This window comes from Bombina bombina, chromosome 1 (assembly GCF_027579735.1).
Source record: "Bombina bombina isolate aBomBom1 chromosome 1, aBomBom1.pri, whole genome shotgun sequence".
Classification (NCBI taxonomy): Eukaryota; Metazoa; Chordata; class Amphibia; order Anura; family Bombinatoridae; genus Bombina; species Bombina bombina.
The window spans coordinates 170521751-170548764 of NC_069499.1; the positions used below are offsets into that span (position 1 = coordinate 170521751).

Sequence of the window (27014 nt, forward strand, 5' to 3'; positions counted from 1 at the left end):
GTTAGAAATTCTCTAATAGAGTGCCGTACAATGTTTGGTTCAAGCTAAAATAAGACACACTCTTAGTCTCCAACACCTTTCAAAAGTCCCTGGTTCTAGTGTGATTGAGAATACTGTGTAATTTAAAGACAAAAGCAGAAAGGGTGCATTCCATAACTTACAAGATCTCTGAAGAAAATCATCTTTTTGGCTATTAATCCATTATGTGTTAGCAACTGTTTAGTCATCCAAAGCCAAAAATACAGGGCATATGATAAAATTTAGAAATCAAATAGACAAAAAAATGCTATTTGATAAACACTGTTGTTTTTTGTTTTTTTTCTTACTGATGAAAATGTTGCTCCTCATTTAGGCTTTGTGCATATCCATGAGGATTCATGTCAATGCTTTTCATTTGCCTTGTCAATACATGCTTTTTTATCTTTATGGAAGATAGTTATAAGTACCCAATAGGAAATAACTACATCATCACAGAATTTATATGTTATAAAAAAGATGTTAATTAAATAAATCTTAGCTAAATAGTTTCATTGGTAGAGAGAGGGCTAGGCAGACAACCCATACAAAAATATGTTTTGTTATTGTTGTTACACACACTACACAGTCATACACAAAATATGTACCTCACACAAAAACACACCTTTTGTTTCTGTGGTATGAGTGTGTGGGAGTGGGGGCTTGAATAGTATGTAAAAGGGGGTGAGAGAGTGAAGAATGGGAAGACAGAAAGTGATGGGGGTGAGAAGATAAGATAAGAGTGAAGGGGAGAGAAGATAAGAGTCACAGAAAGTGAAAGAGTGATTAAGTGAGAAGGAAAGGCAGTTAAATAAAATAAATGACATAGACATAGTGAGAGGCACTGAGGATGAGAAAGACTTGGGATTTACTGGATAGAATAAGGAGAGATAGGAATGTGTCTGTGTAAAAAAAATATATTATTATTATTGGTTATTTGTAGAGTGCCAACAGATTCCGCAGCGCTATAAACATAGGCGGAGTACAAGGAAACATTTATAGGGATCAGATGGGTAGAGGGCCCTGCCAAGAGTTGCACTGTTATAGTCAGCTCTAAAGAAGGGGATCTACAAACAGCATGACTCTTAGGCTTACATGCTAAGGGGGTTAAAGGGGATAGCAGTGGAGGAGAGGAACTGGTATAAAGAAGGTTAGTGTAGGTTGTAAGCATCCCTGAACAGTAGAGTCTTTAAGGAGCACTTGAAGTTTACAAAACTAGGGGAGTCTTGTGGAGCGAGGCAGAGAGTTCCACAAGATGGGAGTCTGGAGAAGTCCTGTAAGCGAGAGTGTGAGGAGGTAGCAAGAGAAGAGGAGGTCATGAGCAGAGCGAAGGGGACGGGAGGGAGAGTATCTGGAGACAAGGTCTGAGATGTAGGGGGGAGCAGTGCAGTTGAGGGCTTTGTATGAGTGAGAATTTTGTGTTTAATCCTTGAGGCAAGATTAGACACATATAATATAAAATGAATCATAAAAGGTAAACACACCGTAAATACTTTAAAGGGATATGAAACCCCAAAATTATATTTTGTGATTCAGACAGAGAATACAATATTTAAAAAAAAAAAAAGTTTACAGTTTACTTACTATTATCAAATTTGTTTCTATCCTATGATATTCTTTGTTGAAGAGATACCTTGGTAGGTGTCTGGAGCACTACATGGCAGGAAATAGCGCTGCTATCTAATGCTCTTGCAAATGGATTAAATTCTTCCAAAACGGCTGCCATTTAGTGCTATAGACACATGCACACTCCTGAGCTTACTTCCCTGTTTTTCAACAACAGATACCAAAATAACTAACCGCTAGATTTGGAGTTTTGTCGGTATCGACCCGAAAAACTAACGCCGGCTTTTTTCTGGCCGCACCATAAAAATAACTCTGGTATTGAGAGTCCACATAAAGGCTGCGTTAGGCTCCAAAAAAGGAGCGTAGAGCATTTTTAACGCAGCTTCAACTCTCGATACCAGAGTTGCTTACGGACGCGGCCAGCCTCAAAAACGTGCTCGTGCACGATTCCCCCATAGAAAACAATGGGGCTGTTTGAGCTGAAAAAAAACCAAACACCTGCAAAAAAGCCGCGTTCAGCTCCTAACGCAGCCCCATTGTTTGCTATGCGGTAACCCTTCCTACGTCTGCACTTAACACTCTAACATGTACCCCGAGTCTAAACACCCCTAACCTTACACTTATTAACCCCTAATCTGCCGCCCACGCTATCGCTGACCCCTGCATATTATTATTAACCCCTAATCTGCCGCTCCGTAAACCGCCGCTACTTACATTATCCCTATGTACCCCTAATCTGCTGCCCTAACATCGCCGACCCCTATATTATATTTATTAACCCCTAATCTGCCCCCCACAACGTCGCCTCCACCTGCCTACACTTATTAACCCCTAATCTGCCGACCGGACCTGAGCGCTACTATAATAAAGTTATTAACCCCTAATCCGCCTCACTAACCCTATCATAAATAGTATTAACCCCTAATCTGCCCTCCCTAACATCGCCGACACCTAACTTCAAACATTAACCCCTAATCTGCCGATTGGAGCTCACCGCTATTCTAATAAATGTATTAACCCCTAAAGCTAAGTCTAACACTAACACCCCCCTAAGTTAAATATAATTTAAATCTAACGAAATTAATTAACTCTTATTAAATAAATTATTCCTATTTAAAGCTAAATACTTACCTGTAAAATAAATCCTAATATAGCTACAATATAAATTATAATTATATTATAGCTATTTTAGGATTTATATTTATTTTACAGGTAACTTTGTATTTATTTTAACCAGGTACAATAGCTATTAAATAGTTAAGAACTATTTAATAGCTAAAATAGTTAAAATAATTACAAATTTACCTGTAAAAGAAATCCTAACCTAAGTTACAAATAAACCTAACACTAGACTATCAATAAATTAATTAAATAAACTACCTACAATTACCTACAATTAACCTAACACTACACTATCAATAAATTAATTAAATACAATTGCTACAAATAAATACAATTAAATAAACTAGCTAAAGTACAAAAAATAAAAAAGAACTAAGTTACAAAAAATAAAAAAATATTTACAAACATAAGAAAAATATTACAACAATTTTAAACTAATTACACCTACTCTAAGCCCCCTAATAAAATAACAAAGCCCCCCAAAATAAAAAAATGCCCTACCCTATTCTAAATTACTAAAGTTCAAAGCTCTTTTACCTTACCAGCCCTGAACAGGGCCCTTTGCAGGGCATGCCCCAAGAAATACAGCTCTTTTGCCTGTAAAAAAAACACATACAATACCCCCCCCCAACATTACAACCCACCACCCACATACCCCTAATCTAACCCAAAACCCCCTTAAATAAACCTAACACTAAGCCCCTGAAGATCATCCTACCTTGTCTTCACCTCACCGGGTATCACACCGATCCGTCCAGAAGAGCTCCTCCGATGTCCTGATCCAAGCCCAAGCGGGGGGCTGAAGAGGTCCATGATCCGGCTGAAGTCTTCATCCAAGCGGGGCAGAAGAGGTCTTCCATCCGATTGAAGTCTTCATCCAAGCGGCATCCATCCGGAGCGAAGCGGCAGCATCCTGAAGACCTCCACCGCGGAACATCCATCCTGGCCGACGACTGAACGACGAATGACGGTTCCTTTAAATGACGTCATCCAAGATGGCGTCCCTCAAATTCCGATTGGCTGATAGGATTCTATCAGCCAATCGGAATTAAGGTAGGAATATTCTGATTGGCTGATGGAATCAGCCAAACAGAATCAAGTTCAATCCGATTGGCTGATCCAATCAGCCAATCAGATTGAGCTTGCATTCTAATGGCTGATCGGAACAGCCAATAGAATGCGAGCTCAATCTGATTGGCTGATCGGAATCTAACAACATAATCATTGCTAAAATGCAGAACAAAATTGAAGACCTGGAAAATCGCTCTAGGCGAAATAATATTCGTATCATTGGGGTACCTGAAGGGGGCCAAACGGAAGATTTAAGTAAATTTATTCCTGAGGTGTTAGCTCAGCTACTCAAAATTTCTCCCAATCATCCTCAAAAAGTAGTTGAGAGGATACATAGAATAGGGAGACGAATAATGGACAGGCAGGAAGATAGCAGGCCCAGACCTATTATAGCGAAGTTACTTAACTTTCAAGATAAGGTCACAATACTTCAGTATTTTCGGAAAAACCAGCCCATAACCTATAAGGAAAATAGAATTCTTCTATTCCAGGATTATTCAGTTGAAACGGCCACTAAGAGAAGGAATTTGGCTCCAATTTGTACAAAATCTATCCATCAAGGCTATCAGGCCTTAATTATATATCCTTCCAAACTAAAAATTTATGCAAAAGGTAAAACTTATTTATTTGATAATTCACACGAGGCAGAAAACCTGTTGCAGCAACTGAATAGTCAGGAGTAGTAAAAGTTATCATGGATAAGGTTGCAAATATAGATAAAAAATGTGGCTAGAATGGACAGATTTTCTTTTTGTCTGTTCTCTCCCCTTTTCCCTCCAACTTTTTTTTTTTTTTCTCTTTTTTTTTTTTTCCTTTCTCTTTTTTTTTTCTCTTCTCCCCTTTTGATATTTTATTTTTTACCTTCTGTGCCCCTTTTTCCCCTCCTTTTTCGCTCTCCCCCCCCCCTCCTCAGGTGAATGACTAACCAAGTGGCTAACTTTAAGGTAGTTTCCTGGAATGTGGGGGGGGATATCAACACCCATTAAAAGGAAAACGATTTTAACCCATGTAAGACGGCTCGAGTCTGACATAGTTTTCTTACAGGAAACACATCTAACCCTGGAGGAAACTCTGAAACTTAAACAAGGATGGGTAAAAGAAATCTATGCCTCATCAGGCACAGGTCGGAGAAGGGGGGTGGCCATATTGATGGGGAAAAGGCTTAAAGCAGACACTCTCCAGATTTTACCTGATCCAGAGGGGAGATATATATTTTTAAAGATTAAAATTGACAAGACAATTTTTTCACTCTGTAATATTTATGCACCTAATACTATTGATTCAGAATTCTGGAATCAACTACAAGCCAGGATTCTCTCTTTCAGGGAAGGATATTTAATTCTCGGAGGGGACTTTAATATGGCCCCCCATTGTCCTTTGGACAGGTTAAGGGAGAAAGAGAAATTTAAAAAGAATAAGAAAGATAATCTAGAATCTAAACTGCTGACTAAAATCAGGCAAAACTTGAACATTAGAGACATATGGAGGATTCAGAATCCTGACGTTAGGGAATTCACGTGCCTTTCCAAAGCACATAAGACTATGTCAAGAATAGATCTTTTCCTTATTGACGAAAGGCTGTGCACAGCCAAAATAAGAGCAAAGATATTACCTATCTTTCTCTCTGATCATGGACCAATCTCCCTGAATTTCCAACTGACAGGCCCTAGAACAGGCTCTTCGCGTTTCCACTTTCCCTCCTTCCTAGCATCAGATACAAAATTCAAAGTTCAGCTGAAGATTAAATTTGAAGATTATATTCAGTGCAACAGAGAATATTGGGACCGCCCCCTGATTTTTTGGGAGGCAGCCAAAGCAGTTATGAGGGGTGAAATCATTGCCTATAATGCAATGATAAATAAAAAATTAAGATCAAGAGAAAGAGAGCTAAATAATGCAGTAATTAACTCATATAATCGTCTCCTCTTGACAAGAAATTCGGTTAACTGGGCAAGTTATCTTCGGGCGAAAAACGATAAAGACACTTTTTCTATCTATAGAGAAACTCAGTCAGAGTTAAAATTACAATCTAAACAATAAAATAACAGAAAACAGGAGCGCTAAAAAGCTAAAGGTGTCTCTAAACGTGAATATAATAAAATAAAACCAGGTATATCCTGCAAATAAAGTGCTATCAAAAACAAAATCTAAATGAATTCAAAGTGCTATTCATTAATGGTGTGTATATACAGTAGAAAACGAAATACTTAATATTACAAGTTACAAAGGGTATCCCTTTAAACAGTACACTAGTGTTCTTAATATGTATAAGATACTGAGGTTGAAAAAAGAGACCAAATCTTACATTTAAAAAGGGGACTATGCCAATTTAATATACTTCATAAAGCATAAAAGAACGATATTAGACAATTCTCTTAAAATGGTATAAATGCATAAAACTAACGGACGTCTCCGTTAAAAATAAAAATAAAACTCAGGTTGCCACCACATAAAAATATATATAGAGGAAGATCCGTTATTGTGGGCCAATGGAGCTAATAACAGTTCAAGTTGGAAAGATATCAGGAGTAAATTCCACAGTTCATACTCTAAGTTAGCGATCAACCGCAGGCTTACCCCCACACTGTGTGTGTTCTGAAGTCTCTGTGTTCAAAGTTACCGCCGTAGCGGGGTGACGTCACCTTTATGGGCGCTGTCCTCGATCGGCCTAGAGGCATTGCTGTTGGAATTCGTTACCCTTGATATAACAAAGAATCTGCAATTGTCAGCTGGACCGGCAGAGACTGACATTATTGGCAAGCAAGGTCGACAGAATCCGACAAGGGTACTACTGCACGGAATTTTTCCGCAGAGAAAAATCAGAGATCCTCAGTTTGAGGATTGGACAGAGCTAATTCTTTCACACATCACTCCTTCAAAGGTATCTTGCGTGTTGTTATACACTTAAGAGCAGATACTTTGGTAGCGGAAATTTCAGTTACCTTCTAAAGCCGCTCCGACAAAGGACCAATCAGGAGGCCGATCGAGGACAGCGCCCATAAAGGTGACGTCACCCCGCTACGGCGGTAACTTTGAACACAGAGACTTCAGAACACACACAGTGTGGGGGTAAGCCTGCGGTTGATCGCTAACTTAGAGTATGAACTGTGGAATTTACTCCTGATATCTTTCCAACTTGAACTGTTATTAGCTCCATTGGCCCACAATAACGGATCTTCCTCTATATATATTTTTATGTGGTGGCAACCTGAGTTTTATTTTTATTTTTAACGGAGACGTCCGTTAGTTTTATGCATTTATACCATTTTAAGAGAATTGTCTAATATCGTTCTTTTATGCTTTATGAAGTATATTAAATTGGCATAGTCCCCTTTTTAAATGTAAGATTTGGTCTCTTTTTTCAACCTCAGTATCTTATACATATTAAGAACACTAGTGTACTGTTTAAAGGGATACCCTTTGTAACTTGTAATATTAAGTATTTCGTTTTCTACTGTATATACACACCATTAATGAATAGCACTTTGAATTCATTTAGATTTTGTTTTTGATAGCACTTTATTTGCAGGATATACCTGGTTTTATTTTATTATATTCACGTTTAGAGACACCTTTAGCTTTTTAGCGCTCCTGTTTTCTGTTATTTTATAGTACTATTTTCTGGCCTATATTAGGGACCTTTAGGTCTTTTCAGGAGTTTGGTGTATCACCCTGCGCTCATATTTAACCTTTATTTTATACAATCTAAACAATACAGATATGGAAACAAATCTGGTAAATTACTTGCTAATTTGGTCAAAAACGAGAAAAAGCCATCACTTATTGAAAAACTTCTTGTAGATGGGAAGCTCCTTACGGAGAACACAGAGATACATAAGGAACTGGTTAAATATTATCAAGATATATATGCCTCTAAAATATATGATTTAACACAGGCAGAGGAGTTCTGGAGTAAAATTAGTTGTCCCAAGATATCTGTAGAATTAATAGAGACTCTTAATGCCCCGATAAGAGTAGAAGAAATAGAGAAGGTGATCTCTGAATCCGCTATCAATAAAGCTGCAGGCCCGGATGGGTTACCAAGCGAATTCTATAAGATCCTTTCCTCAGAAATCGCGCCTCATCTTAGTAATGTATATAATGCTATGTATATTAAAGGAGAATTGGTGCCGAAAGCTTTTTCTGCCTCCTTCACAACACTTATTCCTAAAAGTGGAAAGGATCCAGTTCAAAGGGAATCTTACAGACCAATAGCCTTATTAAACGTCGACTATAAGGTTTTCATGTCAATCTTGGCTAAAAGGCTACAAAAGATATTACCGAATATTATAAATAAAGACCAAGCAGGTTTTCTAAATTCACGGAATTCTTCAGCAAAAATCAGAGAGGTTTTAGTGGTAACAGAATATTTTTATAACATGGGGAGGAAGGAGAGGGGAGAGGGGGAACAAACTCCTGACCTGGCCATAGTGTCAATCGATGCTGAGAAGGCATTCGATTCGATACAACATGACCATCTTTTTACTTCATTGGGACGGTTTGGGTTTGGAGGAAACTTCCTCAAATTCGTTATGAATCTGTATAACTCTCCTTTAACAAGCTTAATTGTGAATAACACCGTCTCTTCACAAATTGTGCTTAACAGAGGAACTAGGCAGGGTTGCCCCCTCTCTCCTCTCCTTTTTAACCTATGTATTGAACCATTAGCCATCAGGATTAGGTCACAGCTGGAAGGGGTGGCGATAGGTAGACAGGAGATGAAACTAGCCCTATACGCAGATGACATCCTTGTCTATCTGTCAAACACTAGGGTTAATATACCTAAGCTGCTGGGAATCACTAACCAATTTGGACTATTCTCTGGTTATAAAATAAACGTGATGAAATCAGAGCTGTACTGGCTTAGAAAAAATAAAGACTCCTTGGTGAATAGTCCTTTTAGAATAGTTAATGAGTCATTTAAGTATTTAGGCATAGTAATACCTACTAATCCACGGGATCTATATAATTTTAATATTTCTCCAATTATGACCACAATTAAAAATAAACTTAGACTCTGGGAAAATCTACCTCTTTCTATTTCAGGACGGATAGCCTTGTTTAAAATGGTTCTTCTCCCCAAACTATTATATGTATTACAGAACACAGCATTAATACTTTATGATAGGGATATTCGAGGGCTAAACAGCTGGCTCAGAAGCTTCATCTGGCAGAAGAGAAAACCCAGGATAGCCCTGAGCAAACTAACACATGCTAAAATATTTGCTGGTTTTGCATTACCTGATATACGGCTTTACAATTTTGCTTTCTTAGCACGAATTGCAGCAGATTGGATCTTCTGTAATAACTACGTTTTAAACAATGCATTGGAGGATAGTGTTTGTGACCCATACCTTCCATGTGCACTGCTGCATTGTGACTTAAAAGGTTTGCCATCTAAAATTAAGGAGAACAAAATGATTTTTAATCCTCTAAAGGCCTGGTGGAAGATCTTTCTATCAACTGCAAGGTTTCAAAATATCTCCCTGTTCTGGGTAACCCATTATTTCAAGCAGGACTGGATTCTGCAATTTTTAAGAAATGGCAAATGGTGGGACTGAACACAATGATCCAATTCATTGATAAGGAAAAAAAATGTGTTAGAACTTTTGAAGAAATTAAAAATAGCTTCAACCTCTCTAATAAGGAGTTCTTTGCGTTTTTGCAAGTAAGGCACTATGCATTAGAGCTAACGAGGGAGGGAGAGTGGCAATGGGATTTGGGAGATCTAGAGGATTGGCTCACGTTAGTTAAGAAGGGACGTATGTCCATCTCTTATTGCTACTACCTCTTAGGAGCAAACAGAGCAAGTCATACTTTAGAGAAAATTGCTCAAGATTGGAGACTAATTTTGGCCCAGGATTATATTGACCATAAATTTATACAAAAATCTATTCATAAAGTGGCAATGGCTACTCTTTCAGCAACATGGAGAGAGGCTCATCTTAAGTTATTACATAAATTTCACTATACTCCGGAAAAAGGCTATAAGCTCCAGAACATGAATTTTTTTAAATGTCCTAAGTGCTCCTTAATTGCGGCAGATCTCTTACATATGATAGTTAACTGTCCCCTGATTAGGCAATTTTGGCGAAAACTAGAATTCTGGATCAATACTACTCTCAGGATCTCCCCTCTGGAGATATCGGCAAGCTTAATTATATTTTGCTGTGATAATCAGATAGAACAACAATCAAATGAAAAAATAATAAGTGTCTCTATAATGGCAGCTAGGTACTTAATATTTAAAAAATGGAAGACGAGAGAAATCCCTAGTGTGGTGGAAATAAAAAATTTCCTCAAAAAACAATGCATATTAGAACAACGTGACACGGATATTAATAATGATTCTGACATCAGAAATTTTTTTAGTAAATGGGCACCATTTATTAAATCCCTCCCGGCCACAGAGATAGACTATATTGTATTTCCCTTCCAAAACACAGAGCTAGTACAACTGGGGTTATGGTAAATGGATAGGAATCAAAGGTTTTTGGGGGGGGGGGGGGGACGAATGTGGAAATTCCCTTTCCCCCCTCTCCCCCTCTTTTTTTTCTTCCCCCTTTTTTTTTTTTTTCTCTCCCTCTCTCTCTCTCTTGGTGGAAGTATTGAGAAGTAACAGATATGAGTCTGGACTGCAATAATAATAATATAAAATTGAACTGAGGTTGATCAACTAAGAAAAATTATCTTGAGCATACTAATTCTTAATTAACTTGAAGGTAATTTAGGAGTATTATTGGTTATAAAAAGTATAAACAATAGATTTGTTGACTGTACGCATAAAGTATATAAGGGAAATAGTGCTGTTTTTCTCTGTTAAATTTTTTTTTTTTTTTCCCCTTCCCCTCTCCTTTGTTATTGTTTTTTGTTTAAGGAATTATAGAAATAATATAATTCAATAGGAAACTCTAGAGATGAATGATTGTTAGAATTATTGAATCCTCACGGTTGTTTGGTTGTTTTTTTTTCATTGTTTATGTAACCTTCTCTGTTTTCTGAAAACTGCTTAAAAATGTATAAACATGTTGAAATATAATAAAAATGAAATTTAAAAAAAAAATGGCATGCTGTATATGAATAATGAAAGAACAAATTTGTGGTTTCATATCCTTTTAAGACTTTAATATTCATCATTAGTTATGCATAATTAAACTTTGTTACTAAAAAAAAGAATAATATTTAGACTTGGCTGTTGTGTTATTCCATAGCAAGGCAGCAAAAATATCTTGTAATTACAAGGTGTTTACTGTCCCTTTAACTAATTTATTACTTTAAATATGCGTAGAAAATTTAACCTAAATAGAATCTATGTGAACTCTACATAACCTGGAATCCTATCACAGGTGGTAAAGTGATAATTGCTACTGTCCCTAGTTGTCCAAGACAGTTTTTTATTGTCTGAGCCTCACCCTTGAACTAGTACATTGCCTATTTCTTTTTTGTCATGTAACTGTTCTTACTAAAATAAACAGTTTCCAGTTTTTCAAGTGTGACCAATGTCTTAGTTAATGTTATGTTCTTCAACTTAGTTAATAACTAAAGCTTTCCAGTATTTATTTAATAACAAGGTAAAAGCTAAACAGAGTATTATGAGTTTTTTTTTCATTTTCACAGTTGATACATATTTTAACTAGATTATTTTTTTGTCATTTATTCCAACTATGGAAAAAAATGCATTGGAATAACTAGCAAATGTTATTTATTAGCTACAGAAATGTGTATACAGTATATATATATATATATATATATATATATATATATATATATATATATATATATATATATATATATATATATATATATATATATATATATATATATATGGGTGGAAGAAGGGAGGGGCGCAAAGAAAGACCAGATCCTAGTGCAGTATATTATGACAAGTTTGTGTGACACACATACATGAATATACAGGTGGACACTCACTTGTTGAGACCTCAATCCAAATGAGGTAAGGGATTAGCGTGGAGGCTATATGCAGCCTGAAGTGAATGCCAAAGTTGTTATCCGTTGTACAGCTTACTTCCCCTTTAAGACCGGTGCCAGAAGGTAGATAAATCACACTTTTCTTCTTAATCAAAACACCTTGTCAGTCTCTCCTGGATCCCCTTTTGACTGTATGGTGTTCAATCTGTCAGGGGTATGGGAGGGAAGGACAGGGGGCCGTTCTGCTAGTGATACTGACCAAAATATTGGTTAAAATAAAGTGTACTTTATTACAAATATATAAAAAACAAAAGTGTCAGTAAAAGTCCACAATGACACTGTTTAAATTACACAAAACTGGTTTAGCATTACCAGTATGGATTAAATGGATGTATAGCTGTGCAGCAATGCATGAAATGTCACAGATAATATAACTGATTTAACACTGCTTCCAAAAGCACAAAGCAGACAGGACGGTTTGCAGAAGCTTAACCGCTAACCTCCTTGATGCTTATTGTGCTGGAGAGAGTGTTCGTGTCGGGGGCGGAGCCTGATGCATTTCTTTTTAAAAGGTAACAGAGAGATTTAACATGTTAGACATTCTATGAGCACATTCGCTTCTATGATAATCCACTTTCAAGTTCATTTACATTATAATAGATTAGGAGTGTAATGACTCAGGTTGCTGTATTTTATATATTTGATATTTTAGGGACTATCATCTTAACAGTAATCGCAATATCGTTGCCCATACAGAAGTAGGCACGGCCAGTAAGTAAAATGGCGGCCGTGCTTAGTGAACATAAGGACCTGTACAAATAAAAACAGAGCTGTAGGGGGGGGCCCCACCTCTGACGAAGTGACCAATAGCGTTGCGAAATGCATCAGGATCCGCCCCCCGACACGAACACTCTCTCCAGCACAATAAGCATCAAAGAGGTTAGCGGTTAAGCTTCTGCAAACCGTCCTGTCTGCTTTGTGCTTTTGGAAGCAGTGTTAAATCAGTTATATTATCTGTGACATTTCATGCATTGTTGCACAGCTATACATCCGTTTTAATCCATACTGGTAATGCTAAACCAGATTTGTGTAATTTAAACAGTGTCATTGTGGACTTTTACTGACACTTTTGTTTTTTATATATTTGTAATAAAGTACACTTTATTTTAACCAATATTTTGGTCAGTATCACTAGCAGCACGGCCCCCTCCCCTTCCCTCCCATACCCCTGACAGATTGAACACCATACAGTCAAAAGGGGATCCAGGAGAGACTGACAAGGTGTTTTGATTAAGAAGAAATGGTGATTTATCTACCTTCTGGCACTTAAAGGGGAAGTAAGCTGTACAACAGATAACAACTTTGACATTCACTTCAGGCTGCATATAGCCTCCACGCTAATCCCTTTCCTCATTTGGATTGAGGTCTCAACAAGTGAGTGTCCACCTGTATATTCATGTATGTGTGTCACACAAACTTGTCATAATATACTGCACTAGGATCTGGTCTTTCTGTGCGCCCCTCCCTTCTTCCACCCATTCCAGATTCTACTAAGACCTCCTTGAGGACCCTTGGTTTTTTGCATTTGGAGAAAGGCTGCAAGAGAAACTGTTTCCACCTTAACAATATAAAGAGTTACTCTTTTGTGGTACATTCAACCATATTAATAGAGAAGAGGACAGTGTTTACCTACATTTATTATTTGGCCTAGATTTTGGTCACTTATATTGTTTATCTGTTTATATAACATAAGTATAGATCTTATAGGTCACACTGAATTATTGTGCAGTTTCTGATAACCATATTTTAAGCGCTGATATTTTCTTTGTCATATATATATATATATATATATATATATCAAGAAATGCCTGGCGCTGTATATCTATACCTTGATTTCTCTAAATATTATTAGGCAACAAATGATATATGTGTAAAATTAATGGTAGCTCTATTGCTACTTAAACCAAATATATATGGTATAGGTTCCCGCAAATACCAGTACAGTTAGAAATATGGAAAATCAAGAGAAGGATTAGTGCAAAGCACCTGGATTATTGGTAGCAGTGATTAAGCTGATTGGCTGTTGTTTTTTAACTATACATATAACAGTATAAAGATTAGCTTTGGATCAGAGCCCATACTATGGAAGAGATTTTGAGAAAAGAACTTTAGAACACATAGAAGGCCAACAGAACAATCCAAGATTCTAAGTTCAAAAACAGCAGACCAGATAGGGGATCAGGAAGCTTATTCCAATTCTACCATACTACAAGAAGCATTGAAGTTGGGAACCTGGGTGGTTGAAGACATGGCATCACGCTGTGGATTTTCAGTTTGTACATATCTTTGGATTGGGGTAGGAAGAGGAACAGAGCGACTGACATCCCTAGTGCCATTTGTAACTCTCCACGGTTACACTTAACTTACCTCATAGGATTGAGGTACAAACCCCAGACGGGGATCTTCTTTTAGCTTGGGACACTCCTCTCACTGTTCTACTTGGGGCATTACTAACTAATGTTTTTTTTAATGGACTCAAAATAAAATATAGACTTTTTAAAGTACCCTCAAAAAATTCATAGACTGCTATAAAAGACTACATAAGAATGTGCCATTCATGAGGATAACTTTGCACAATATATATTGGGGCAGATTTATTAAGACCCGAATGCACCTGCTGAGGCGGCGGAAAGCAATCCGCCCGATTGTGTATGATCGGGTTGATTGACACCCCCTCGAATGTGCAGGGGGCGGTATTGCACAAGTATTTTACTAGAAATACTTGTGCAATGATAAATGCCGACAGTGTATGAGGTCAGCATTGATCGATGTGCGGCGGACATGATCTGCTACAGCGGATCATGTCCGCCTGCACATTGTTAAATCAGCCCCTATATATTGTGTCTTTATAATTTGATATTGCATGTGTGTACCAAGGTTCAACCCAGAAATAAAACAGTCCACTGATAGATTTCACTAAAGATATTTTATTTTTGCAGCAAAGTGAAATAATTACTTGCTTATACGAGATTGTCCTTGGTGCATGAAAAAGTTCTTAAATATGAGAAATGCACATATAGATAAATACTGGCCAGTATATAATAAACTATATTACTATAGCATCATCTCATTTTATATTTGCAGCATGAAGATCAACTTTATTATCGCCAAATCCTGGAAGCTTGCCTAATAGTTCAGCCTCATCCAATAATGCTTTAGAGATTATCACAACCTCTGTTACAGTTCAATGCTGTTACCGGCTTAGAGACCAAAATTTCAGTGCTTATAGCAAATGCAACCTGTGTATCCTTTGCTTGGGAGGAATCAGCCTCACATTAGTGTTGCAAATTTCCCATTAAGCTTCAATTCGATGCCTTTAAAGGCTTATGTCATTCCGATATATGAGGTAGGCTGAGAAAAATATCCCACTGGCAGAGTTCCTTGTGCATGGGGTAATTCTTTTGCCGTTTTTCAAATCTTGTACCTAATGCTGCTCAGCAATTCTAACTTGCACACTCGGAGACAAACTTTTGAAAGTAACTGTGTACTAGTATATCTTTTAAGGCTTTTTGCTTTTTTTGCTGTTTTTCCTGGTTGTTCTACTATTTCCTTTATTTCACTGTCTGAGGTTAAAATATGCCAATGTTTGCAAAGTATTTTTTGAATTTTGTTCCAGTGGCCATTAAAGTTAGTGAATAATCTCACTTTATTGTGTTTTGTTTTTATACCTAGATTGTACAGAATATGATCTCTATTTGTATTTTTTGTTGCTTCATAGCCCTTATTTATGCTCCTATTGGAATATCCCCTACAGCTAAATCTTTTTTTTTCATTTCTACTGCATGTTTTTCAAAAAGCTTATCTGTTGAACAGTTGATGCATATTCACAGGAACTGGTCTTTTGGAATATTGACTGTGTGTGCTAGATGATGGCTTTAAGCATATACTATGCTGTTTGTTGCAGTTTCTTTCCTAAAATTTTGAGTAATTATTCTTCCATTAACATTTTCTAGGACAAGGTCTAGGAAAATTATCTTTTTCTTATCAAAGTTATATGTTAGGTTTACATTATATTCATTGATATTAAGACATTTTACAAAATGTTCCCTCTCCTCCTTCTCATAATATTAAAATGTCATCCATATAATTTATCCATAAAGAAACATGGTTATCTACTACATGTGAATATTTTTCAAAGACCTCCTCCAACTCCCAAATGCCTAGGTAAAGGCATGCATATGTGGGGGCACATGTTGCCCCCATTGCCTTTCCTTGGCATTGTCGGTAAAATATATTCTGAAATAAAAATATATGATTAGTGGGGGCGGAGCTTGGCCAAGCTTGTGAATGGCCGCACATTGATTTAGCTCTGAAGCCCCAAGACTCTTGCTACAGGTTACCAGTAAATCTTAACAAGTTAGAACTAACTGAAAAACCCAGACCCATAGCTATAAACGGTCTGAGCACCTATGTCAACCACTTTGAGGAGCTGAACAGTAACGGAGACCTGTGTTTAAACATATGCGCAGTGAGGCCTGAGCGGACTGGGAACCAGCTGTAGCGGTGAAAACTTTGACCACGTAAAGGAAGGATAAATGGATACCGCATTGGGGCAGCAGTAACTAAACAAAATAAGGCCAAGACAAGCTGGAGTTTGGTGTGCTTGTGACCCGACAGCCCAGATAAGTGCGCAGTAGCGGATCGCTGCACCGGAGGGTAAAGACACTGAGCGGTAACGGGCCCACTACCTGCCGCTTCACTGACCTCTGCAGGATCTGGATAAAGGCAATCAGGTACCCTATAAGCTGTTGTGGGGGACAGGGAGGTGCACTCGGTTGATCGGTGCTGCCCGGTGTTTTTTTTTTTTTTTAAAGCTGACAAGTGCCTTACCGGTGTAAAGAGCCAAGGCTGTGATCGCAGAAACAAGCCCAAAGTAGTAAACCCTCTGGCTTTAATACACACCTAACTGAAGGGGCATTGTTTGCTGAGGACTACTAGTGTATTAACAGGCACTTTGAACACTATTGCTAAATAAGCCTAACAGATGTGAGGGAGAATCCTTAGCTGATTTCACCTGAAGCATTGCTGAATTACACAGGCCTGTCTGACCTGAACTGGCTCCCTCTACAGAGACATAACTGACAGTTTACATACATTATACAGCCAGACCTAGGAAAACCCCACTTGCCCTACCCTATTGCTCAGTAAATGAAAATGGCGAACAGACGCATAACCAAACCGGTTAAGGGGTCTCAATCTTCCAATATGGAAAACTACTTAATCTCTGCTGAAAATGCTCCTGGCACCAATAAAGAACTACCAGACAGTAGTAAACAAGCTGCTGCTGTGCAGACTTCCAATCTAGATCCCCTGCAGCCTTGTTAACTCACTCACTAGAGAGGACATTAAACATTTGTCATCTAAAAAGGATATACAGGAGGCTATGACAGATGTCAAACTTATGTTTGGGGATTTGAAGAAAGATATAGTGGCAGTGGATCACAGAGTCTCCCAGATTGAGGAAATGCAGGAAACAATACGCTCAGACCTCCAACACCAGGCCAGCTGTATGAAATCCCAGGATGCTACAGTCCAGTCCTTGACCGATAGAATCGAAGACCTTGAAAATAGGGGCAGGCGCAACAACCTGAGGCGTCCCTGAAGCAGTGAATCCTCCAGAGATAGGTCAATACATTCAGGATTTCTTCAAATTCCTTAAAAGCGCTCCAGATGCAGCTGATATACAGGTTGAAAGAGCGCATAGGGCTCTCAGGCCCAGACCGCCGGCCAGGGCCCCACCAAGGGATATTATCATCAGACTTCTCTCCTACAGGGACAAAGAAGAAATTCTTCGGCTGGCTAGAAATAAGCACCCTCTTACCTATGAAGGTACTGATCTCCAGGTGTTTACGGATTTATGCCCTACAACTCTACAGAAGCGAAGAGATCTACGCTACATTACCTCCAGCCTTAAAGACCACCACATCCAATACAGGTGGGGATTTCCCACCTGTATCATCGCATCTAAGAATGGCTCAACAGCAATTTACAAATCGCTGGAAGATCTTCCCACTCTAAATCAGGCATTTGGTTTACAGATTAGACCACCAAACATACCTGTTGCCCCCGCACAACCGGGCCCTAATGTTATTCATGGGGTAGCAGACCGAGGTCCTGACTAGGCTACCGGAGGCCTTGTCAATTCGCATTGTCGTGTCATACCTGACACGCTAATGGAGCTGGAACTCCCATGGAACACCCTGCCTGGAAATGAAAACTCCACCACCCTCTACACCAGATAAGTTTATAAATATATGTTTCAACTCCAGACACATGTTGTATGTATAACTTTCTCTTTTAGCTGTATAATTGTAGAATTAGCAATATGCATCTCTGACACCTTGGTCAAGCCATTTGGACACTGAGAGACTTTGACAGGTGTTGGAAACCGATCTCTCATATGGGAGTGTGCATTTCACTTGCTCTTTGTTGCTTATCTAAATGTTTTTTGCAGCTACTTTTACGATGTTGTGTGTCTATTTAATTTCTCACATACAGGAATATGCTTTATCAACAAATAAGACTGGCATTAGGTATTAGCAAATCTTTTTCTTGCTCTCTCTAGGCCTAATAGAATGTAAACTTCACCATATTTACAGAATGCATAAATAAAAGAAATTCTAAAAAAAAAAAAAAAAAAAAAAAAGATCTGGGGGATGGGTGGAGAAGAGTCTGCACTAGTCTTGGATTCAGTAAATTGAGTGAGTCATAAATGGGTATTCTCTAGAGAAAATAGGACTCTAGGTAGGGTCAGCATGGGAGAGAGCTGTGTGTTCCTGCTTCTAGTCCATATTTTAGTTCTGACAATGGTTATTGATATGTATTGAGTTACTTTACCTACAAAGTTTAAATATCTGTTAATTTTTCTATGCAAGAGTTTTGGGGTTACTACCTCCTATTTGTGTACTTCAATAAGTAGATTTTTACCCCCTTTCTTCTTACTCTCCAATCTTACATCCTTTTGTAATACGTGTGAGGATCTAGCCTGTTTTTGCTTAGATTCTCTTTGAACTCTCTTTTTCCTTTCCCCTCTACTTTCTGCCTCTACATTCCTCCCCTTTTCTCTAGCAACCTTAACTTGCCCTTCTCCTTTGCTCTTCCTCCTTAACGCACTTTCCCCACTTCTGCTAAAAACCTCCCCTCTTCTTTTGAGACCCTCCTCTCTTTGTTCTTATCCTTCCTTCCCCTCCTTGTTCCCTCTTTCCCTTTAATCCCCCCTTCCACCCCCTTTTTTTTTTTTTTTCCCCCTCCCTCACCTCATCCATGGCGCGCCCACAACCATTACATAAATCCCACAATCTGGATCTTCTCACTGTTAACGTTAAGGGGTTGAATAGCCCAGAGAAACGCTCGATTATCACGAGAGATCTACACAGAATGGGTGGTGACATCATTTTTATTCAAGAAACGCACTATTCTAAACACAGGGAACCCAAATGGTTTAACAGATATTATCCAGAGGCTTGTTTTGCATCTGGGCCCTCCAAAAAAAATGGAGTTGGCATTTTGTTTCGCCATGATGTTCCATTCCAATTGGAGCAAACTATTAAAGATCCCAATGGTAGATATATAATTCTGATAGGCAAACTATATGATAGATCCGTGACCCTGGTCAACCTATACCTCCCACACAAGGCTCAAGATGTGTTCTTTAAGAAAATCACACAGTTGATCTTGGAATCACAGAAAGGTGTCCTCTTCTTGGGAGGGGATTTTAATATTTCCCTAAACCCGAGCTTGGACACCTCGAACGGCCTCTCCAGCGCTCCACATAAAGTATCTAAACATCTAATTAGGTCTCTTAGAGATCTGAACTTGCACGATATCTGGCGTACCTTCCACCCAACAGACAAAAATTTCACTTTCTATTCGCACCCCCATAGGAAGTACACCAGAATTGATTACCTTTTTACAGATTCAGCGGGTCTTACGGTTACAACGGGAAGCAGTATCAATGTGATTACATGGTCGGACCATGCTCCTGTTAAATGCTCTATCAATTGGCCAAACGCCCCAGTAACCCCACATGTGTGGAGGCTTGATGAATGCCTTCTTGACGATAAACTCTTAATATCAAAGCTACAAAAAAACATTGAGGAATATTTCCTCCTAAACGCGGACGGGGTTGTGGCCGGATCCACTGTGTGGGAAGCCCACAAGAGTGTGATCAGAGGTCATTTGATCGGACACAGCGCAGCTTTGCGCAGGTCTAAAAGGGAAATCTACAACGCGCTGTTGGCGCAGTTTTCACAAAAAGAACTAGCGCATAAAGACCTTCCCGCTGATCAGGCTCTTCATGCGGAGCTGGCTTTAGCCAGATTAGCATTGTTACGTCACCTACAAGAGGAGCAACAAAAGCCCTCATTATGCGGCAAACATTTTTTGAGCATAGTAACAAAGCAGGGAAGCTATTGGCCCGAGCGCTAGCTCGGAAAAGATTGCGCTCATATATCTATGAAATCACAGATAAACATGGGATGACGCATAGAGATGGTCAAGCCATAGCGAATACCCTTGGCAACTTTTATAAAACCCTCTACAATATACACCCAGCAGAAAACTCGCGGGTAGAGTCCCACGACAGACAGATTTTTGAACAAGAGGTATCTGACTATATCGAAAAAGCGGGAGTACCATCTTTGACTGCTGAGCAGGCATGTCAATTGGATGCACCCTTTACTGCGGAGGAGATTCTAGCAGCTTTCAAAAGCCTCCCAGCTGGAAAAAGCCCGGGCCCTGATGGGTTTGGTACGCGCTACTATAAAAGATTTGCAGGCATCTTAATACCTCACATGCTCAAGGTGTTCCACCGGCTTTCAGAGGCCCCTATCCTACCAAATTCGATGCTGGAAGCATTCATCTCAGTGATCCCTAAACCGGATAAACCAGAGAACCTGCCTGGCAGTTATAGACCGATATCGCTGCTTAATTCTGACATCAAGATTTTGGCCAAAGTTATAGCAAATCGCCTCAAGATATTTTTGCCACATTTGGTCTCTACAGATCAAACAGGCTTTATCCCAGCAAGAGAGGCACGGGATAACACTCTCAGAGTGATCCAGCTGATCTCTCATGCGCAGGTTACTTCCGCTCCGTTAGTCCTTGTGTTGACGGATGCGGAAAAGGCCTTTGATCGAGTCAATTGGACTTTTATGCGATTCACTCTGGAAAAAATGGGCTTCGGAGCCCACTTCATAAATTATGTATTCTCACTATACTCCAACCCAAACGCCAGGGTCCGTGTGAACGGACTGTTCTCGGATACATTCCAGATCTCTAATGGAACGAGACAGGGGTGCCCCCTCTCACCCCTGCTCTTTGCTCTGATCATGGAGGTCTTAGCTTGTCAGATACGCAAGAACCCAGAGATACGTGGATTTAGAACAGGAGGAATAGAGCATAAGTTGGCTATGTACGCCGATGATGTGCTGTTGACCCTAGCCGACAATGGTGGGTCTCTGCAGGAATCGCTAACCGAGTTTGAGAGATTTGGGCAGATGTCAGATTTCTCACTTATCCTTTCCAAATCTGAAATATTGAATATTTCAATGCCTAGAGAGGTGTTTGAATTACACAGTGATGGCTGCCCCCTGAAAATTGCTATAAAGCACCTTAAATACTTGGGTATTACACTAGCCCCTTCGGTTGGGGAAATTGTGTCCCTAAATTATAAGCGCGTTAGGGAGGAGACCACACGGGACTTTGCGGCATGGAAAAATAAGACCATCTCTTGGATGGGTAGAATACAAGTGGCTAAAATGAACATCCTACCCAGAATACTATATATTATGCAGGCCATTCCTTTGTCGTCTGCTGACCATCTAATCCATCAAATACAGTCGGCACTTGAATCATACATCTGGAACAATCTAAGACCACGGATCAACCAAAAGACGATGTATCTGCCCAGAGACCGGGGGGGGGGGGCAGGTGTCTCTCGACTAAGCGAATACCTTAAGGCCATCCAGCTACAACGAATAGTTGAATGGTGCCATGGTTCGCCCAACAAAGCTTGGATAGGCTTGGATAGGGAGATCCTCTGCAGGGGTAACGTGGGATCTCTCGCGTGGATCAGCCCTGCCCAACGCCCTGCTTGGCTCGCACAGTATCCCCTGATTGAGGATGTGTTGTGTAGATGGGATAAATTGATTAAGGTGAAACCGTATATTTCTACCTCTATTTCACCTGTGACGCCCGTTCGTGAAAACCCAGATAACGGATTAGCCAATAAAGCCTACTCTCTGGGATCTTGCTATACTCTAGCGGAGACCGCTGTCTCAGGTGCATTGTCGGGGGGCAAAATTAAGCCACAACTGGAACTGGCTGAATGGGATTGTGACTTGTTCTCCTCTTGGTTCAGGGCAACGCAGTTCCATCATTATTACAGCACTCTACGCGACAGAGAATTACTGAAAAGACAGAAAACGGCATTTGAAGTGCTTTGCACCTCTCCAACTCTACCACGTCATCTCATTTCAATTTTGTATAAATTGCTGTTGGAGGGGGGTGCTGATGTGCTCCCCTCTTACATAACAGCATGGCAACAAGAACTGGGCATTGGGCCCGACTCCAAAGCATGGTTATCCATATTTCTCAAAGCGAAACAGGTGTCGGTTTCAATGAAACTGCAAGAAATGCATTTTAAATTTCTGAGCCGTTGGTACCTCACCCCACAGAGGTTAAAAAAAATATACCCGCACACAGGTGGCGAGTGCTGGAGGGGCTGTGGGGAAGAGGGATCTATGCTGCATATCTGGTGGCAGTGTCCTCATATACAACCCTTTTGGAACGAGGTGTTTCGGGAGTGTAGCAGGCTACTGGAGATCATTCTCCCGCCAGACCCTAAATATCTTATATTCCATGAGCTACCAAAAATTGTCATGGACTCGAAACGCCATTTATTCCTCCTAATGTTGAACTGTGCAAAAGGACTCATACCAAGACATTGGAAATCAATACACACGCCTAGCCTTGAGGAGTGGAGGGCTGGGGTCTGGGATCTTTTGAGCCTGGAGAGGTTCCATTACCTAAAGACTGGGAGACTTGAGACTCATGAATATATGATTTTGATCTGGGAGGGTAGGGGTATATAGCTGCCAGGGAAAACTTTGGAGATTGGGTGGGCAGTTGAGGTGAAACGCATGAAAGATCTGGATTATTTAGTTTAAAATCAATATGACCATTGGGACTTATCCCTCCCCTTTCCCCCCCCCTTTTTTTTTTTTCTTTTCCTCCTCCCCCTCACTCAACCCTTTTTCTTCCCCCTCCTCTTACCTCTACTTTTCTCTTATCATCTTCTTCACTGAAATTTTCAGAGACAGTATGGGGTTGGCACTGCCGGACTTACCCGCATCTAACACTAGAATAGCAGTCTTGTTGTTTTTTGGCCATTGGATGCTCGGGTCCGGTGCTGTCGACCGCAGGAACTTATGTTTATTTTTGGCATTTTTGCAAAGTGGAATGATCAACAGTGAACACACCAAATGTAATATTATAATTCTTTATCAGTCTATTACCGGAATATGTTTATGTTTATCTGACATGGCGATCTTGGTCGCTATGGTTTTATGTATCATCCTGAATGTAAAAGATGTAATCTTATATGTGTTCATTCAATAAAGCTTACTTTTGGAAAAAAAAAAAAAAAAAATATATGATTAGTTAGTACAAACTCCAAGGGGCCGATTTATCAATGTCTGTTCGACATGATACCCTGTAGCGTATCATGTCCGACAGACATTGCTGAATGCCGACAGCATACGCTGTCTGGTGAAGGCTTGCGCGGAAACAGGGGCATCAAGGGCCATTCGTCTCTTTATAAATCGGCCCCTAAGAGTTCAATTACAAAATCTGTTTGTTTTTTAAAAGATTTTCCCCTCTTTTCCATAAGCTTTCTACAAGCTCTTAAGCCGATCTCATGTGGGATTGATGAGTATAGTGCCTCCACATCCAGTGCCACTAAAATAGTTTCACTGGATGTGGTCACCCTATCCAATCTTTTAAGTATATCCAATTTATCTTTTACATATGTCAGTAATTGTATTAAGAACGGTCTTAGAAATTGATCCACAGTTTCCAATTTGTTCTGTAGGGCCAGCTATTCCAGCTATTATCGGTCTGGCAGGGGGAGATACATTTTCTTATGTATTTTAGGGACAAAATAAATTGTGGGAATAATTTGACTTTTAGGTACTAGTGCTCTTGCTTCATTACTTTTTATTATGCCATCTCTTAATCCACTTTCAATTATTTTCTCTAATCTTTCTGTTATCTCTAATATATGGTTATTTTTTAAGAACTTCATATTGTTCTTTGTTATTAAGTTGTCTAAATGCTTCTTTAAAGTATTGTAATTCGTCCAAGATTACTATATTTCCACCTTTATACAATGGTTTCAACAGTATTTTCCTATTATGCATTAATGAATAAAGGGCTTTTCTTTCTTCATATTTTAGATTTTCCTTTATTCTTTTAGTTACTATGGCCTAGATTTGGAGTTTGGCGGTAGCCGTGAAAACCAGCGTTAGAGGCTCCTAACGCTGGTTTTAGGCTACCGCCGGTATTTGGAGTCATTGAAAAAAGGGTCTAACGCTCACTTTTCAGCCGCGACTTTTCCATACCGCAGATCCCCTTACGTCAATTGCGTATCCTATCTTTTCAATGGGATCTTTCTAACTCCGGTATTTAGAGTCGTGTCTGAAGTGAGCGTTAGAATTCTAACAACAAAACTCCAGCCGCAGAAAAAAGTCATTACTTTCTGGGCTAACGCCGGTTCATAAAGCTCTTAACTACTGTGCTCTAAAGTACACTAACACCCATAAACTACCTATGTACCCCTAAACCAAGCACCCCCCCCACATCGCCGCCACTCGATTCAATTTTTTAACCCCTAATCTGCCGACCTACACCTACGTTATCCTTATGTACCCCTAATCTTCTGCCCCTAACACCGCCGACCCCTATATTATATTTATTAACCCCTAACCTGCCCCCCACAACGTCGCCGCCAGCTACCTACAATAATTAACCCCTAATCTGCGGACCGCCACCTACGTTATACTTATGTACCCCTAATCTGCTGCCCCTAACACCGCCGACGCCTATATTATATTTATTAACCCCTAATCTGCCCCCCTCAACGTCGCCTCCACCTAACTACACTTATTAACCCCTAATCTGCCGAGCAGACCGCACCGCTACTATAATAAAGTTATTAACCCCTAATCCGCCTCACTAACCCTATAATAAATAGTATTAACTCCTAATCTGCCCTCCCTAACATCGCCGACACCTAACTTCAAACATTAACCCCTAATCTGCCGACTGGAGCTCACCGCTATTCTAATAAATGTATTAACCCCTAAAGCTAAGTCTAACCCTAACCCTAACACCCCCCTAAGTTAAATATAATTTAAATCTAACGAAATTAATTAACTCTTATTAAATAAATTATTCCTATTTAAAGCTAAATACTTACCTGTAAAATAAATCCTAATATAGCTACAATATAAATTATAATTATATTATAGCTATTTTAGGATTTATATTTATTTTACAGGTAACTTTGTATTTATTTTAACCAGGTACAATAGCTATTAAATAGTTAAGAACTATTTAATAGCTAAAATAGTTAAAATAATTACAAAATTACCTGTAAAATAAATCCTAACCTAAGTTACAATTAAACCTAACACTACACTATCAATAAATGAATTAAATAAAATACCTACAATTACCTACAATTAAACCTAACACTACACTATCAATACATTAATTAAATACAATATCTACAAATAAATACAATGAAATAAACTAACTAAAGTGCAAAAAATAAAAAAGAACTAAGTTACAAAAAATAAAAAAATATTTACAAACATTAGAAATATATTACAACAATTTTAAACTAATTACACCTACTCTAAGCCCCCTAATAAAATAACAAAGCCCCCCAAAATAAAAAAATGCTCTACCCTATTCTAAGTTACTAAAGTTCAAAGCTCTTTTACCTTACCAGCCCTGAACAGGGCCCTTTGCGGGGCATGCCCCAAGAAGTTCAGCTCTTTTGCCTGTTAAAAAAAACATACAATACCCCCCCCCCAACATTACAACCCACCACCCACATACCCCTAATCTAACCCAAACCCCCTTAAATAAACCTAACACTAAGCCCCTGAAGATCTCCCTACCTTGAGTCGTCTTCACCCAGCCGAGCCAAATTCTTCATCCAAGCGGAGCAAGAAGAGGTCCTCCATCCGGTAGAAGTCTTCATCCAAGCGGGGCAGAAGAGGTCTTCCATCCGATTGAAGTCTTCATCCAAGAGGCATCTTCTATCGTTATCCATCCGGAGTGGAGCGGCAGCATCCTGAAGACCTCCAACGCGGAACATCCATCCTGGCCGACGACTGAACGACGAATGACGGTTCCTTTAAATGACGTCATCCAAGATGGCGTCCCTTGAATTCCGATTGGCTGATAGGATTCTATCAGCCAATCGGAATTAAGGTAGGAATATTCTGATTGGCTGATGGAATCAGCCAATCAGAATCAAGTTCAATCCGATTGGCTGATCCAATCAGCCAATCAGATTGAGCTCGCATTCTATTGGCTGTTCCGGATTTAGGCCTTAATTCAATCCGGTTTGCACAATAAAGGGTTAAATGTTAAATTTTCTTGTGGGGCAAACTTAACTACACATATTGTGTTTGCTATCAAAACTTTTAAAAATTTGGTGCATTTTAAAGCAGTTTTGCAGAACATGTATGCTTTTTTTTCTCTTAAAGGAGCAGTACCGTTTTTTAAGATTTTTGTTTTTTTCACTAAATAAAGTGTTTTCATGCTTGTTTGTAGTCATTACTAGCCTGTTCAACATGTCTGACATTGAGGAAAGTCATTGTTCAATAATATGTTTAGAAGCCATTGTGCACTGAAAGGTCAATAAATTGCAAAGAACATATTTTAGCTACTAAAAGTATGTCGCAGGATGATTCTCAGTCAGAAGGGAATCAGGTAATGCCATCTAATTCTCCCCAAGTGTCACAGCCATTAACACCCGCACAAGCGACGCCAAGTACTTCTAGTGCGTCTAATTCTTTCACCCTGCAAGATATGGCCACAGTTATGAATACTACCCTCACAGAGGTTTTATCTAAGCTGCCTGGGTTGCAGGGGAAGTGCAGTAGGTCTGGTGTGAGAACAAATGCTGAGCCCTCTGACGCTTTATTAGCCATATCCGATGTACCCTCACAATGTTC

The 27014-nt window shown here is 39.3% G+C and overlaps 1 protein-coding gene across 1 annotated transcript in view; it reads left to right on the forward strand.

The window, feature by feature from the left end:
• Positions 1-27014, forward strand: part of ITPKA (inositol-trisphosphate 3-kinase A) — a 233895-nt gene that overhangs the window by 127254 nt on the left and 79627 nt on the right. The window lies entirely within an intron of this gene.